The sequence below is a fragment of the Pogona vitticeps genome, chromosome 3, assembly GCF_051106095.1.
Source record: "Pogona vitticeps strain Pit_001003342236 chromosome 3, PviZW2.1, whole genome shotgun sequence".
Classification (NCBI taxonomy): Eukaryota; Metazoa; Chordata; class Lepidosauria; order Squamata; family Agamidae; genus Pogona; species Pogona vitticeps.
Genome location: NC_135785.1, coordinates 203,889,302 through 203,902,389, shown reverse-complemented (window position 1 = coordinate 203,902,389; position 13,088 = coordinate 203,889,302). Strand labels below are relative to the sequence as shown.

The 13,088-nt window shown below is 39.0% G+C and overlaps 1 protein-coding gene across 3 annotated transcripts in view; it reads left to right on the top strand.

Moving 5' to 3' along the window:
- Positions 1 to 13,088, top strand: part of ITSN1 (intersectin 1) — a 119,233-nt gene that overhangs the window by 8,799 nt on the left and 97,346 nt on the right. The window lies entirely within an intron of this gene.

The following is a 13,088-nucleotide window of genomic DNA, read 5'->3' as shown; positions in this document are numbered from 1 at the left end:
GAAACAATAGTTAATTGAGACTAAGGCCAAAACTAGAATGATGAAGGATGTTGTATTTGTTGACATGTTTTTGCTTTTAATGTGGTGTAAGAATTTTAAAAGTACATATCAGTAAGAGGCTGTAGACATGCTGTCACTTGTCCTTGCTTTAAACTATTGATTTGAAGCAATTTTGCCACTCAGTACTAATATTGCAAGTGAGGAGGATTTGGAAGAAAGCTGCAGGGTTTAACTCCCTTTCTGCAGATGTACCACATGTGACTCTCCATATGTTGTTGGGCTTGAAATCATCGCTCATCACTGGTTATTATTACTTAAGAAAGTTGGGATTTTCATTCCACCAAAATCTCTAGGACCACACATTCCTACTCTTTTGAAAAGGTATTCCATCAAATCTCCAATTTTAACGTGAACTGGGAAGTGGTATGTAAACAGATGTGACTGCTTCCATTTCATTGTATGCATATACATACAGTACTGTACTTCCGTTTGCATTTCTTATGACTGGATGAGGCAGATATTACTGTTTCCAGATGCTTGAAATGACAACTTTTGAAATTAGGTTAAGGACATGATGACCTTGACTATATTGTGTTGTAATCATTGTTCTATCTCAGTATTTTCTAGATATGCTACTGACTTAAGTGTGTGCACTTAAGTTTTCACTGCTGTAGTACAGTACAAATATCTGTCTTACCCAAGTATGAGGGTTTAACTTTGTTAAACTTTGTTTAACTTTGTTATCATGGCAGATTTCTAAACATGAAACATGAGTCTGGAATAAATCTGGAAAGTTTCATAGGAATGTGTCTTACTTGCATTCAACCATTTATATTTGTATTATTGATTCATTCATTGATTTAATTTCTTACATTTATACCACACATAAGTTGGGGTAAAACTAAAATACATAGGGTAGGTTAAAACTAAAAACAAATAGTATTTTAGGTAGCTTACAAACTTCTTAAAAGAATAAAAACAAGTAAAATCAAATCAAATTAAATCAAATCAAATTAAATTAACTATAAAATCAGACTTGTATGTCTGCAGTAGGAGCTTTTGTTTAGGTTTACGAAAATATGAGTTGAGAAATACAGCTTTTTAAAATGGCTCCTGTTGGGAAAATCTGAAATAGTTTTCTCTATAAATTGTAAAATTTCTTTCAAAAGTGTTCATGCTCCTCTATAAGAAGTGGTGGCTGTTTAAATACTGGACTTGGTGTCTACTTTGTGATCTAGATTCTTCAATAGTTATGGCTGTGGAAAACTGAAAATAGAGTATTTACCTTTAAAACACAGGAGTTACAAGTGATGGTATACTATTGTAATGACTATTCAAATGGTATCAGTAGCGATATAACATCCAAGAAATCTTAAATTAGTAGCTATTCTATTTGGATATTATTCTTTTTAGTATTACTATAGTACTTCTGTATCACTTTTCTATTCACAATGGCTCTTAAAGCAGTGTACAAAAAGACATACGACGTTCATTAAAAACTGATTTAAAACAATTTAAAAATATATTTTTTAGAAAAGCTTACATTCTTTAAAAGCAGATTATAAATTATTCCACAAGCTTATTTTACTACTTTGAAAGACTGAAGGCCATATGGAACTTTTAGAGGTCGCTCAACAGAATACAGTATTATAGCTTTAATAGCTTAGTTCTCTGTATGCAGGAAGAATTACCATTAAGTTCAGTGGTGATGTCTTCTAAAGAAATATATGTTGGCTTGTGCCCCAAATTTGTTTTAGTCAATTGATCAGATTGCTATAACCAGATCCTGTATGTACTTCCTAATATACTCCAAGCATTGTATTGATTAACTCATGTATTTCTGGTCCTCATCACTCTCTGAAAAGATCAAAATTATTGCATTTTATATACCGTAGTTTCATTGTCTATGATATTGAAATCTTTGCTTTATGTGGGAACATGATTAATATGACTAAGGTCACTTTACTTTGCACTATACTTCTATGGGAGAAGGAAACCAAGCCATGCATTCTTTCTTCAGACATTTACAGTATGTGAACATGCATAATTAATAATGTTCCAGATCTCTAATTGTGTTGGAATTCTATTGAGGGTCCCCCCCCCCATTAGTGACGTTAATGCCTTTAACATCCTCAAATACTTGCTGTTTTAATACAACAACAGCTTGTATGACTTCATTTGTCAGTAGGCTAAAGAATTCAGTTTGAGTACTATGGCTTCCGCTTAGATTTCAAAAGTATGGCTTATATTCTAAAGTAGTAACCTTTTACCAATATTAACAAAGGGCATCCAAGATACTATGTTGTCCCATACCAGTCTTCCTGGACTTTGAGATTTGAAGGGGAGGCTTTTTACTCTGTCCTGCTTCCCTAAAGGCTTATTATACTAGAGGGGACCTTCTTGGAGGCCTGTGGAAGGACTCTGGACCCCTCTCTGTTGCCCTTCCATTAGCAGGCAAATGCCTTTTTTTGGATAGACTTTAGCATGCGGCTGTCTACTAGTAACGTGTTTTATCTGATTATGCTGATTTCCTTCAGTTTTTAATGTTATAAATGTTACTGTTTTTATTTAAGATTTATTGAGATTTTAGAAAACATTGTAAAATTAAAAACACAAATTACATGTTAAAAAGAATTAATTTATAATCATAATTAAAATACAATAAAAAATTAAAACATTTAAAACATCAATATGTAGATGACACCCAGTTCTATCTCCTTCCATCCTTCTGCACTGGATGTTGTTCCATCCCTTGAGTGCTGCCTGGACACTGTGCTGTGGTGGATGAGGGATAATAGACTGAGACTGAACCCAGTCAAGACGTAAATCTAGCAGGTGGGGGCCTCTAGTGTCTGCAGTCTGGGTGCTTCCCTTTCTTTTGGGGAGGGGTCACTATTTCTGCAAAGGATGAGGTGTGCAACTTGGGAGTACTCTTGGACCCAGCAGTGGAATCTCAGATAGCAGCTGTGGTCTGCACCCCCTATTTCTGTCTAAGGTGGTCCGCTCAGCTGTGTCCCTACCATGACACCAGGTCCCTTACCATGCTGGTCCATGCACTAGTGATCTCAGTATTAGACTACTGTAATGTTCTATATGGGGCTGCTCTTGGTGTTGTCACGGAGACTTCAGCAGGTCCAGAACTCGGCTGCCAGATTACTGAGTGAGGTGAGAAGACATCCACATATTTCTCCACTGTGGCCGCCCTGCACTGGCTACCTGTTTATTTCCATGCCAGCTTCAAGGTAATGGTATTAACATACAAAGCCCTAAACAGTTTGGGACCTCATTATCTGACAGAACACCTCCTTCCAACCAGATCTGCCTGTCCTCTAAGATCTTCCCAGGCTAGGCAGTTGAGAGTTTTATCCCTTAGAGAGGCTTGAAATACCGTAACCAGAAACAGAGCCTTCTCGGCAGTAGCCCCACAAGTGTGGAATGGTCTCCCATCCAAAATCCGACTGGTGCCTTCATTGGGAATTTTTGAGCAATTAGAAAAATTTAGACAGGCCTTCCTGGACTCTATTATACTCTGATAGAACAGCACTTAAACGACTAGATATTTGCTAATGTTCAACCCCCCACCATGCTTTCATTATTTTATTTTAATGTCTCATTGATATTATTTTCATTTATCTGTATTGTATTGACTGTTTTATATTATTGTACTCTTTAAACTGCCCAGAGTGGCCTGGGTTACCAGATGGGCGGTATAGAAATCAATTAGTCAATCAATCAAAGCACATTTACCTGGCTTAAAACCAGCATTCCATAGATTCAGTTGTGGTTGTTAAAAGCCTACTTGAAGAGGTGGTCTTCAACTGTTTTTAGAAGGATACAAGAGAGGGAACTAATCTAAGCTTCTGAGGGAGAGCATTCCTCGACCTGGGAGACTAGATACTGACACCAACCAGCATACTTGCCGACATCATCCTGTACCTTCTGGGGAACCTTTCTGTCGTTCATCGGTATCAGCTCCGAGAGACCTCTCTCCATCTCCAGAGCAGCTCCCAGTCCATTTTGATACCAATACTTACAACTCCAATGTTGACACGAGGGGAGATTCACCACCCAATATGCCAACACTGGATTTGATGTTGCAGAGAACCACCCTCCGTCTCCTTCTGAGGACTTTACAATTTACACCCAATTGGTTCTCTGCATCGCTGAGGTTATAGATCTTGTTGTTGACCAGCCGGCACCAGAGGAGTCTGATAAGGTCTATGAAGACATTACTAGAGACCAGTTACCATCACTTCGCCTGGCCTTCATTTCTTCTATGCTCAAACTCATTCAGGGATCTTGGAAGAAGCTATCCTCTGTTCCTCAGATTCCCAGAAGAGTGGAAAACCTATACAAAACCCATGGTACCAACACCACCTTTCTTTCTAAGCATTCTCTCCCTAATTCGTTTGTTGTGGATGCTACTCAAAATAGAGCTTGAATAGCTCTGCCTCAACCCCCAACAATTGCGAGGGTAGGAAATTCGATGTCATCGGCCATAGTGTTTATTCTCTTGCCTCTTTTGTCCTTAGGGTAGCCAACTATACATCTGCAATGGGAGGCTACCATCGTCATCTTTGGAACAAGGCACTTCAGGCTCCTTCTGAAGACCTCCACTCTCAAGGCCTCTTCTTTAATCAGGAGGTCATGACCCTTGCTTGGCAAGAGAGAATTGCTGCACACCTTGTGGTAGATGCTGTGATCAAACTAATGGCCACAGCCATAGCACTATGTCACTATGCATGGCTTATATCTGCCGGCTTATTGGACGATGCACAGTCTAGAATTGAAGATCTACCCTTTGATGGCATTGGTATTTTTGATGAAAAGAATGATGAGATACTGGACAACCTTCAAAAGTTGAGGAGGACTGCAAGGTGATACAATACTCAACACTACCACCCACAGAATTTTTGGTACCGTGCTTATACTTACCAGCAATATAGGCCACATCTGGATTGTCAATGACCACAAGCTCCCAACACATCTACTTTCTCCTTTTGCCAGCAAACTGCAAAACAGCACCCATGTCAGTCCGTCCATAGACTTGAGAGGAAGACAAAACATAATCTTTGACTCCCCAACCCTCCACATCCATACCCCCCATCAGTATCAGATACTTACAACACACAGCTGGGACTTTTTCTCCACACATGGCAATGCATCACTTCAGACGCCTGGGTCTTCACCACCATCACCATAGGCTATGCAATAGAATTCCATTGTCTCCCTCCAACTGGATTCTTCAAAAACATCACCCTTTCTCTCACCCTGAAGGAGGAGATATGCTCCCTACTGTAAAAGGATGCCATCACTCTAGATCAGCATGAAGACATTCTTCTAGGATTCTATTCCCGATACTTTGCAGTCCCATAAAAAGGATGGCGGACTACGACCCATCTTAGATCTCCACCGCTTCAACTCTTACATCACCCCACAGTGTTTTCATATGGTCACCTTGGACAGCACCATCCAACTACTCCAACAGTTGGTTCGCGGTCATAGATTTAAAGGACTCTTATTTTGAAATAAACATACGTCTCAATACCGCAGATTCCTCAGGTTTGCTTTCCAAGGAACAACATACGAGTTCAAAGACCTTCCATTCGACTTGTCAATTGCACCAAGGGTCTTTATAAAATGTCTCCCCCTGGTAGCAGCATATCTCCACCTCCGAAGCATCACTGTCTTCCTGTATTTGGACAACTGGCTTCTAATATCCCCGTCTTGTTCCAAAGTGCACCACAATGTCAACCTGATTTTGTCCCTCCTAATGGATCTGGGATTTCAAATCAACTCCAAATCCATCCTTGAGCCTTCTGAACAGGTGATGTACATAGGGGCAATATTCAACTCGATTCAAGGGTGAGCTTTCCTGCCGAAGGAGAAGCAAACAAACCTTCGCTCTCTCATATGATTTTTTCACCTGACGCAGTCATTACAGCCCATCTCACTCAGCGTCTTTTAGGCCTTATGGCCTCCGCCACCACAGTTGTTCAACACGCTTGTCTCAAGATGCAATCACTCCAGATGTGGTTTCTCACCTTTTTCAACCCCATGGTACATCATCCATTCAAACTTCTCACAGTTAAAATAAGCTAGCATCCCAGTTTACTTGGTGGACCAACGTTCACAAATCTCTTGTGTAGGCAGACCATTCAAGGCCCTTCACCTCTGTGGCCAAGTCATCACAGATGCCAGCCCCACAGGTGTGAGGTCTCCCTCGGAGACAAGAGTTGCTGTCACCAAAGTTTTCCGTGCGTTCGAAAGCCTCCTCATAGGACTTGAAGTTCAAGTAGCCAACAACAACACTACGGTCTTGTTTTATATTAACAAGCAAAGAGGAACACACACACACACTCCCCTCCACCTGACAGTGCAACTGTGGATATGGTGCTACACCCGCCACATTTACCCAGTTGCAGTCCACATATCTACAGAAGACAATGCCCTTGCAGGCATCTCAGCAGATTCCATACATGCAGCCACGAGTGGTCTCTGGACGACGATGTGTTTCACCTGTATTGTTGTTGGGGCATCACGCAAGTGGACATATTCTCCTCCCCTACCAATGCAGAATGCCCACATTATTGCTCCAGGGCAGGAATAGGACCACAGTCAATGGGTGACATCTTTATGGCCACCTGGAGCCCGAGTCTCCTGTACCTCTTTCCTCCCATTCCGCTCCTTGAGCGCACTATCGTCAAACTCCAGTGCCATCCTGATGGCCCCGTGGTGGCCCGCCAAGCATGGTTCACAACCCTCCAATCCATGGCTCTCAATTTTTTCCACCTCCCGCTGCTCCTGCACTTGCTGACCCTCAACCAGGGCAAGATTTTTCATCCAGATCTCCAGACATTACACATCACCGCCTGGAGGTTACTCCCTCGATAAAGCAGTTTTTGGACTATGCCTGCAAACCTTCTACTAAGGCTCTAAGCGGAACATCTCCAAATTTGTGTCATCACGTAACTTACCTGTTGCTCCAACAACACTACACACTGTTTTTGCCTTCCTTCTGCATCTTTTCCATCAAGGCCTCTCACTCTCCACACTGAAGGTCTATATTACAGCGATAGTTGCTCATTAGCCTCCAAATACGGACTCTGCATTGTTATTTAGACAACCCACACTCAAATGATTTTAGGTGACCTATGGAATATTCGCCTTTCATGCAGACCACCTACTCCTCAATGGTCTCTTCAACTTATCCTTAATCGCCTAATGCGACCACCTTTTGAACATTGGCAACAGCATCAGAAAGACTCTTGAAATTAAAAACAACCTTTTTGGTTCCCATCACTTCAGCCCACAGGGCCGGTGAGCTCTCTGCGTTGATCCATCTTTTCTGCAATTCCTTCCTAACAAGATCATGCTGTACCCTAACCTAAACTGGTGTCTGACTTCCATGTACAGCAGCCCATTGTCCTGCCTACATTGTTTCCATCACCTACTAATGACTTAGATCGCTCACTACACTCCCTGGATGTTCAACGCACCTTGGCATTTTATGTCTCCTATGCTGCTGCTTTCTGAAAGTCCAAGAGGCTCTTCATTAGTTGCCATGGTCCTTTTAGAGGTTCTCCAGTCACCTCTCAAATATTTCCAAATGGATTGTACCCATAATTTGTCTGGCATTTGACTTTGTCCATGAGCCTTTGCCACGCTCAGCCTGGACACACTCTACAAGAGCCATAGCAACATCCATGGCATTCCTTCAAGGGGTTGACTTGGCTGATGCTTGTAAAGTAGAAGGGTGGTATAAAAATATTTTATATAAATAAATACAAATTCTTCAGTGAAACCCTGAGATGTGACTGAGAGATATCATTTATATGCATGGTAAATTTAGGATAACTTTACATTTTGTAGTTCTTTCTCTTGCTTTCTTATTCTGGATTGTTTTAACTACAGTATTTAGGTATCTATATAAGAGGTATTGTTGATGTTCTGATCATCACTCTCTTTGGGCACTTCAGGCAACTAGAAGATACATTCTTCTATTCTTACATCCCATTCTTCGACAGGGAGAAAGTATACTGTACCTGAAGGGGTTTAAATGAGAAAATACTTTCTCCCTGTGGAAGAACAGATGCAAGAAGAGGAGAATGTGTCTTTAGTTGCCTAAAGTGCCTCAAGAGAAAATTGCTTTTGGCAGTTTTTGTGATCAAAAGGAGCTGGTATCCATACATGTAATGCTTCTGCAGTATTTTGTGATTTCATCAATAAATATATGAACGTACAGTATCCAGGCTATTCATTTTAGATGACTAAAGTACCTGGAAAAGATGTCCAATGAATGCCAAGTAGTTGATTAAAATGTTCTTGTTTTCAAACATTAATAAAGGAAATATCTTTTAATAGCTCTGAATGGCCCATTTAATATGTGTTACTGTGTTAGCACTCAACTGTTCATGGTTAGAATCTACGCAGTTTATCTTCACTGTGCTTGCTTGTCTCTGCTGCTACTGCCAGTTCATTGTGTTAGGAGATTGGAATGATAGAACCTAGTACTGATGCTTCTATCAGCTGAACTCTGTGTGTTGGTTCTCAGCTGATCCACAGTTCTCCTGATCCATTGCTTGAAGCTACTGCTACTAAAGATACATCTTTTGTTATTAGCAGCTTATGTGGTACTTGCATACTTAGGAACTTAGAAACTATTAGGTTGCTAAAGGGAACTGTTTTATTTGAACAGAGATCTGCCTCTGATTTTATACAAGGTTAAATAAACTAATTAACTACTTAGATATAGTGCTAATTTATGCGTCAAGGATAGACATGACTAGAAATATGACTGCATTTGAATTTCAAGAGTTGATGTGTTTGTAGAATTTTGAAAAAAATGTGCTGAAATTAATTATTGCTGCATGTCTTATTCCCAGTGAAATGCAGACAGTGCACAATTTGTGCATGGACACAGTGGTTTTAGAATGAGAATGAGATTTTTGGTTTCTGTAGTGGATTTTAGAGGCATGTAGTAACTGGTAGTGTTGTGTTTTATTGCAAACAAACACCTGAAGAGTTTAATTCTAATATTTCTAAGTACTATTGAACAGTTATTTCAAAGGTATCTGTTATTTCTGTGATATCTTTATGTGGAGAAGGTTTTTTCTCCTCTGTAGCAGGTGGAACATTAAGGCTTATTTAGATTTGTTTTCTTTAATACTGAGTAATAGAAACCTGAAACAGTGCAGAAGAGAAAGGAATAATTGAAGAACTGTAACAAATATGACTCTGACATATCTCTTCCTCAGGTTAACCTTTAAGTATATATTATGCCTGTTATGCAAATTTAATTTTTGTTCAGACCACAAAGCTTCTGTTACTTATGTCTGATTTAGGAAGTTTGGATAATGGCTAGCTGTGCAATGAATGTACTACATAAATTATGATGAACTGTTCCTCATCATTCTCCTAATATTTACTCCATGCCAAATCTTGAATCATCCGCACTGGTGTATAGTTTCTTTGTTTCTGAAACATATGTTTACTGTTTCAGATGTATTGCTTGTTAACATCTCAGCTTGGGTTCTGACAAACTGCCAGATAAATTAAGTTTTATAATTTTATGAGACAAAGTTATAGAAACCCTTTCTCTTAGATGTTATTCCAGTTAAAACTGCTACAGTTAAACACTAAAAAAAGAACCAGTCAGAAAAAGTGACTTTATAGGCTGGCACATCTTGGAAGAATGCACTAGCCTTAAAAGGCATGCTATAAACAAATACAAAAAAAAGATATTTTAAATTCAATTCATAATACAAACTTGTTGCTTTTATCTTGCTTTCATAATTTTTAGAACCATAGATTTACCTTTTAAGCAATGCCAAACATTTTACCATTTAAATGTGAAAATTATAGAACATTTAGTGAGAGTTAAAGCATATTATTAAAGATGTTAAAAACATTTCTTCCAGTATGCAGTTAACTAACTTTAAACTGTACAAGAGCTAGATTTTTTAAAAAAGTAAAACAAATTCTTTTTATAAAAAATACTGACAAGTAGAGAGCCTCCCCTTTTTTGCTTTTGAGAAATTTTGCATATTTTTGGAATCTGCAGAAAGGCTTAATATTAATTGCCATTTTTCACTTTAAAAAAGGAGGAATTTTTCCTGGGATTTAATCTTCTCCAGCAAATATTGTCTTTTCACTAAAACAGTATTTGATAAAACGCGTATTTTGCTGGTTTAGTAAATTATGCATTGTAAATTATACTAGGAAAATATCCATTGAAAGCAGTGGTTTCTAATCAGGTTTTTCTACTCCTTCATTACAACAAATGGGTCTTTTCACTTTTGCATGTGTCTCATTAAAAATCCAGGATAGGATGTGAAGCCTTAGCTGGAAGAATGTGACAAAAGTGGTAAAGACTGGAAGATATCTGTAATACAAATAGGTAGTGAATAAGACCAAAGAAAGTAAAGTGCAACACAAGCAAGAAACATTATTGTAAATAGGAAAATTTATATTTTAATGCTTTGACCTTGTTACTAACACCCTTGATGCTGTTAGTATGAGAAAATGCTATGCCTGAAAAACTGCTCCCATTTAGCAGATCTTAGGAAATATTTTTTCTTATTACTTTTATTTCTCAAATATAAGAAACTATTATGAGTGCATAAAACAAAGCTGGTTATAGAAATTATCCACAGAGCATCTAGTGTACTCCAAAATTTAGATTTAACTAATGGAAGTAAGACCAGTTTATTGTAGGACATATTTAATGTAGTTGTGTATGTTTGTTATGTACCGTTAGCTCACATCCAACTTATGACTATCTTAATAAGATTTTCAAGATATGTGAGATATTTAAGGAGTGGTTTTACCAGTACAACCCCCAAACAAGTTTCAATGGCCAAGCAGGAATTTGATCACAGATTTCCCAGTTCCGATTTGCACGGTAGACCATGCAAATCGGAACTGTGAAGGTCAGTTTCTCAGCACCGAACTCAACTATCTGAATTGGGCCCTACAGACAAATAGCTATTCCAAGAATGAAATCACAAGAACCATTGAACCAAGAAAACAACACCAAACTGAAGAAGAAAAACAGCCACCCACAAATAAAGCATATCTGCCATACATCAAAGGGGTCATGGACCGCATGGAAAACTTTTGAAAAAACACAAACTACAAACAGTATTCAGGCCCATCACAAAAATACAAGAAATGTTACGGTCAGCAAAGGGCAAAAGGGACCCCTTCACCACTGCAGGAGTATACCGAATACCTTGCAGTTGTGGCCAGGTATATATTGGAACCACAAAACGCAGCATCCACACCAAATCAAAGAACATGAGAGACAATGAAGACTAAAACAACTGGAAAAATTGCCAGTAGCTGAACATGCCCTAAAACAAGCTGGACACGAAATTCTATTTCAAAATACTGAAATACTGGACAACACCAGCAATCATTATGTTAGACTGCACAGGGAAGCCATTGAAATCCACAAACACCAGCAGGGCTTCAACAAAAAAGAAGAAAGTCTAAAACTCAACGAAGCTTGGCTCCCAGCACTGAAAAATGCAGCCTGCAAAAGATGAATGAACTTTACCCAGCCACAAGGGCCAGTGATCACTGCATGCAAAAGACCAGCTAACAACACCCATCAATCCCAGTGACAGATCATCTCTCACCCTTGTCACAACAATACACCCACAGCAAAACAAAAAAATGCTGATCATCATAATAACTCAGTCTCCTGAAAAGGACAAAAGCTGATCCCACAACTACAAATACTCAACTATCCAACAAACTGCACCAGAGTTCTGACTTCTCTCCTCTGAAGATGCTGGCCACGAGACTGGTGAAACGTTAGGAAGAAAAACCTTAAGAACACGGCCAAACAGCCCAGAAAACCCGCAACAACCAACAGATCTCCTAGTTTATCACTCTATCCACTATGCAACACTGGATCTTTTTACATATGATGCATTGCAAATATTTTGCAGTTGAAATGGGGATCATCATGTCCAGTCTTCTGACTTAAGGGCAGAACTAGCCTAGCTGCATAAAGGCATTTTCTGGTAGCTTTCATCTTTTTAAAGCACTGGACTGTGAAGAGTTTATGCAGAGGAGGTATCTGTTGTTTATTTTAAAACCTATTTCCTTGGCATTCCTAAGCATCTTCTGTTGTTTCATGAGAGCTAGAAAGGTTTACTTTTGTTGAGTTCACTTGCTCTTGTGCAAGATCAGAATAGAGATCAATGACTTAGCTTCATCTGAGGTGAAAATGTGACAGTTTCACTTTTGTAATCTGTACAAAACAATTCAAATGTTGGCTGCTATAGATCATTGAGTCTTTGTTTTATATCTATACTGATGTAAAGCAGATTTTTAAAAATGAGGCAATCAGAGGGCATTTCTGTTTTTTAAAAAAATTCTCCATTCATATTATTATATTATGCGTTTAGCAGGAATCTTAGCTACTGCTTCACTAGTTCTTTTAAGACATTTGAGATTTAAATGGCTTGACTTGACGGTGTTGACTTTCTCAAACTTATTGCCTCTGTCTGCATTCCTGAATGTTTTTATATGGATTCAAACAGAAAGTTAACATTGCTGTTCATGTACTAATTGTTAAAGATCCTACATCATCCCAGTGAAGTTTACTGACAGCTGGAACAACCAAGTTAAGCAAAGTGTTCTCTAGTATTTTAGAAGGTCCAGTAATTGTAGAATAATATCATTAGACCAGTCATGCGCTTATTGTGTTGCATAATTGCTCTCAGTGCAAACCAACAGGTAGTTACAATTAAATGTGTCTCTCTTTTTATCCTAGTTGTAGATAAATTCATGAAAACTCAATCTCATATTTCCTGAATGTTACTATGTCTAGTATCATGATGTCACTGAACTTCTTGTCCCAGAGTTCTGGGAAAAGCAAGACTGTATTGCTTACATTATAGGAAAAAGTAGTACATGTGGAAAAGACAGGAAAAGCAGAAAGGAAGCAGGAGGTGGTAAATCAGGATGACACTAGAGCAGTGGTCCCCAAACTTTTTGAAACTGTGGACTGGTTGGGGGAGGATGGGGTCCGTGTGAGGGCAAGGCTGGGCACCTTCCCATGCTCATGTGCGAAG